We start from the raw sequence: 5,646 nt of genomic DNA on the forward strand, positions 1-5,646 counted from the left end.
ACTAAAAAACCAGTATCCTAATAAATAGTTCAGCTATTTCACCATATATTTAAATAAACCAAGATACAAACTTATTTCCCCTAGAAAGAATGAAACAAAACAAAAAATATAGAGGGTTTTATAGTGATAATTTCACTGCTCCATAGGGAATGTATAAGTATTTGAGCAGTCTGTGTTTTATTTATATCCATTAGAAAGAACTCTGAAACATTGTGAAAACATGTGTAATGAGTCAGAAAGATAACAGAAAGGGAGATTGACAATGGACGGACGAATGACCCATTGGTGAAGAGGTTCACCATTGGGCTGTTAATGTCACAGACACACAGCCTACTCTTATCCCATCAGTCCCCTTACTTCCCCTTTCACATCTTTGTTTCTGAGGGTGTAGGTGAGAGGGTTGAGGCTAGGTGTGACAACAGTGTAAAACAGGGCAATGAACTTGCCTCGTTCTTGAGAATATTCAGTTGGAGATTGGAGATGTATACACATTCCTGGAATGTAAAAGAGGGACACCACCATGAGATGGGCTCCTCATTTCCCAAAGACTTTCTGACGCCCACTGGCTGATTGAATTCTCAGTATGGCTCAGTCAATTGCACCATAGGATGTCAGAATGAGGGTGAGTGGTATGAAACTTAAAATAGTGTTCATAATCATGAGGGTCAACTCATTAGCATAAACATCTACACATGCTAATTGCAACAGTGCGGGAACTTCACAAAAGAAATGATCCACTTGACAATGTCCACACAGGGGCACCCAGAAGGTAAAGAGGGAATTCAGTGCTGAGTTGGCAAAGTCACTTACCCAGGAGGCCATGGCCAACCAGTGGCAGAAGCTAGAGTGCATGAGGACAGTGTAATGCAAGGGTTTGTACACAGCTGCTTAGTGGTCATAGGACATCACCATCAATAAGACACATTCTGTGTTCCCCAGGGCAAGGACAAAGTAGAATTGAACCATGCAGCCAGCATAAGTAATGGTCTTGTCTGGGCCCCAGAGGTTGAACTGGGAGATGGAGCTGGTGATGTAGCAGAGATCCAGAACAGAGAGGTTTGAAAGGAAGAAGCACATGGGAGTGTGGAGGTGGGAGCCCAAGTAAGACAGGATGATGATGAACAGTTTGCCTATCAATGTCAGCAAGTAAAAGATTAAGATAATCCCAAAGAGAACTATTTCCAGGTGAGTCAGGTTAGAAAAACCCAGGAGGATAAAGGAGCTTTGAGAAGTAACATTGATATTATCCATCATTGTAGGTTTTCTGTTGCCTGAGGAAAATCAATAGCACAAACTCATAAAAAAGAAGGAAATGCTCTAAAATTCATAGAGATATATGAACTTATACAGTGCCAAATTTAAGGGTCTATCACTATTCAATTCTAGAGGAATTTTGACATTAATAAAATCAATTTCCTATATCAAACAGAATCTTCAAGGTTATACTAAAATAAAATATAAAAGGAAAAAATACACTAAAATAAAATATGAAAAGAAAAAAAGAATGATGAAAACAAAAACTGTTCCATACACTAGTATCCAAATTAATAAGTGTAAAAGGAGTAGTGGTGCTGAGCACCAGCGGCTCACACCTGTAATCCTAGCTATTCAGGAAGCTGAGATCTGAGGATCATGGTTTGAAGCCAGCCCAGAAAGTAGAGTCTGTGAGACTCTTGCTTCCAAGAGCCTCTGGAAGAGGCTCAAATGGTAGAGTCTAGTCTTGAGAAAAAAAGCTCAGTAACAGCATTCGAGGTCTTGAGTTCAAGGGCCAGGACCAGAATACATACACAGAAATAGGAATGGTAACACTAGAGAGATATAATTGGAGGTAAAATTAGTGGCTAAAAATTAAATGAGTATATAGTTATTTGTAAAGTCTAAATCATTCTCTCCACAATTTGTTATTTCCAAAGCGAAAAGTAGTAGAAGTTTCGCTTGAAGGCCCGGGTAATCACCATCAAACCCAGTGAATGTTCGGCACTAACACTGGGCAGTGCTATGTGCTAGATATCAGCATCACTTGTGGAGTGTTCACATGATGCTCTCAATAGGCCATGATGCCACTAAAGTGACACTCCTGCAAAAACTTTGCAGACTAATTTTAATAATGAACAGATATGAGAAAAATTCATATTGAGGCTAGATACCTTGCCTATATTCTTCAAATTGCCAAGATCCAGAAAGACAGAGGAACTCTGAATTAGTTCAGCTTAGAGGAAATCAATAAGGTGTGATATCTAAATGTCTGTACTTGCACTTGGAAAAATATTAACAAACTTTGTGATACCACTGGAAAATATTTGCAGTTAAAGTAGGGACTGCCACTTGAGCCACAGCACCACTTCCTGGTTTTTTTCTGGTGGTTAAATTGGAGATAAAAGTCTCACAGACCTTCCTAATGGCTTAGAACTTTTATCCTCAGATCTCAGCCTTCTGAGTAGCTAAGATTACAGGTGTAAGCCACTAGTGCTAGGCTTTGGACTAGAATATTTCATCCTTACCGAATTTGCTTCTTCTAGTAGGGTACAGAGTTCATGCAAAATTATGTCCCTGGACTTAAGATACAGATACCTGAAAGATGGTACAACCCTGAAACAAAATAGTCTGATTCATGGCTAAGGGAGAGGACAAATCTTACAAGAGTGTAGTGGATTCTTTTTTTTAAACTACATTTAAATATGTGACTTGTTTTTGAATAGTCACCCTGTTTGTTTTCTAACCTTTGAGTGAAAGTAAAGACTGTGATCCCAAGAGAAAACTTCAGTTCCTTATAAGACTAAACATAGAGCCAGGCGCCGGTGGCTCAGGCCTGTAATCCTAGCTATTCCAGAGGCTGAGATCTGAGGATCTCGTTAAAAGCCAGCCCATGAAGGAAAGTCCCTGAGACTCTTATCTCCAATAAAACACTAGAAAACCAAAGTGGTGTGTGGCTCAAATGGTAGAGTGCTCTCCTTGAGCTGAAGAGTGCAGGGACAGCGCCCAAGCCCCAGCGTTCAAGCCCCATGACAGACCAAAAAAAAAAAAGACTAAACAAACATAGAACTGCCCTATAACCCAGCAATCCCACTCCTGGACATTTATTCAGCAGACTACAAACAACACCAGACTAAACCTACCAGCACAACCATGTTCATTGCTGTATTGTTTACCATATCCAAGATAAGGGATCAACTCAGGTGCCTCTCAGTAGATGAATGGATCAAGAAATTGTGGTATATATACACAATGAAATTCTATGCCTCCATCAGAAAGAATGACATTGCCCCATTTGTTAGGAAATGGAAAAACTTGGAAAAATTATATTAAGTGAAGTAAGCCAGGCCCAAAGAAACATAGGTCCCATGGTTTCCCTTATTTGCAATGTCTAGTATATGTCTGAGTCAAGCAGAAAAGGTCAGATAAGGTGATGTTAGGGAAATGAACCCTAAGATATGTATTCAAATGCTTTTTTTTCTTTCATGTGATTTTTTTTCTAGCACATTTATAAGCTTATTTTTTTTGTTGCTTTGTATGTCCCTCCCCCACAGTATAACCCCTGCTTTCACTGTATTTGATGTCGGTATAAATTGTGGAGGGGAAGGGGAAAAACAAGTCATTTAAATAGGGATACAGATGGACCCATTGCAACAATGAGATGGATTGAGTGGGGGGTAGGGGGGGAGGATGGGAAGGGATGGAAAGGGGAAACAAAGGAGGAGGCTACAATGCTTGATAAGAAATGTACTCATTATCTTGCCCATGTAATTGTAACCCCTCTGTACAGTATTTTCACAATAAAAATTAAAAAAATAAATATAAATAACAAAAGAAAGAGCTTTCTATTCTAACAACTGCACAAAATACAGCAGAGAGGGCTGGAAAGGTGGCTCAGTGGTAGAGTGCTTGCCTTGCATGCATGAGGCCCTGGGTTCGATTCCTCAGCACCACATAAGCAAAAAGAAAAAAAGCCAGAAGTGGCGCTGTAGCTCAAGTGGTAGAGTGGTGGTAGCCTTGAGCTGAAGAGCTGAGTGACAGCGCCCAGGTCCAGAGTTCAGGCCCCACAATCGGACCCCCCCCCAAAAAAAAAGAAATACAGCAGAGAATACAAATAGTAATAATGGGTGACTCATTTTCTCCCATGTTTTTGAGTTTTTGTAAGAAAGATTAAGATTCCCTTTCATTGTGTAGTTATTGTGGAAAGGTATGGTAACACACCATTTCATACATCCTTTTCTCTTTGAATTCTTTGCCTCCTCTAACTTCACCAGCTTCCTTTCCTCTCCCTCTCTGTGAAGAATGCATTCCAGTCATGCTCCCTAGAAGCTAAGAAAGAGGGAGACAGAAGTGATAGGAGAGTCACCCATGGTTTCCTATTTTAAAAATAAAATCATATTGCTGGCTTAAGTAGAAAGGATTCTACTTGCAAGGATGCAAGCACAAAGCCTTGAGTTCAAAACTGCAGTACCAAAGCAAAACAAAAAAATCATATTGTAAAATTACTGCCTCACCTTATGTATGGAGAACCAGGTTTAGTATACTATTAGCATATCTGGAATCTTAAGAATAATCCCCTGAGAAAAACTATATATACATGTATATGCATACATATGTAAAATGGATATTGACACCAAAAATAATTTTCTTAATTTTTCTCTGGTGATGTAAGAAAATTTTCTGCCCATGTTTTTTTTTTTTTTTGCTATATGGAGATTTCTAAAAGTCTTTTCAACCTAAACTCAATCTCCACAAGTGTCAATATTTTTTCATTTCAATTTTTGGTATAAGAATGTTAGAGGGAATTATATCCACTAGGGAATTTCTATAGTGTCTCTTGCTGAGAAATTTCCACTGAGATTTATTAACTATATGGAGATAAAACTCCCACAGCTTTATAAAAAGAGAAAAGTCCCTTAACTATTATTGAGGGAGAAAATGTTTCCCTCATTTAAAGTAAGGAGCTACATTATGTAAGAAAGGATCTATGATATTGCACAAAGCTATCAAATAAAAGGAGGATATATAATCTTCCAATCGATACTGAATTCAGATGCAAAGATCAACAGTCATTATAATAAGAAGAATGTGATACCACTATGGAACATCAATATTGTGTAAGGTAGGCATTACATATTGGTGGAAATTATTTATTCAGTTTGTGGGACTTAATCTTGGGACAACTCCATGTGTGTTACGATTTCTTTAGGAAAACTGCATATTAGAAAATGGGTAAAAAAGAAAACGGGTAAATAAGTTGATACTTTTTAATACTAATGGCCATCATATAGAATTTAAAATATAAATCAGATTTTCAAAAGTCACATTGGAGTACTGTTTATGGGGAATTTCTCTCAAGATAAATGTGTGCTGATATAAAAATGTTAAAGGCATCAACAAGAGTCCAGTCAGATGATATAAGCAATTTAAGGAAATGGAAGATTAAAAATTCAGTCCTTTGAGGATTTTTTTAATGAGGATGAGACGGGCCAACCTGAAGAAAAATTGCCTTGCTTATATAGATCCAAAATTGATATGACATTGTATTTTGTGAAAATATCAAACTCCACATTAAGCACTGTTCTTATGAAGGTGTGACAATGTATACTGCACTAATTAATTCTCACAGCAAGGTCAGTAAGGGAGTTCTGGATATTTGTGCAATGCCTATTA

General features: G+C 38.0%; 1 pseudogene; it reads right to left on the reverse strand.

The window, feature by feature from the left end:
• Nucleotides 1–336: 336 nt before the first annotated feature.
• LOC105997056 lies at nucleotides 337–1,254 on the reverse strand (annotated as a pseudogene).
• Nucleotides 1,255–5,646: the final 4,392 nt, after the last annotated feature.

This window comes from Dipodomys ordii, unplaced genomic scaffold, assembly GCF_000151885.1.
Source record: "Dipodomys ordii isolate 6190 unplaced genomic scaffold, Dord_2.0 Scaffold138, whole genome shotgun sequence".
NCBI classification, from domain to species: Eukaryota; Metazoa; Chordata; class Mammalia; order Rodentia; family Heteromyidae; genus Dipodomys; species Dipodomys ordii.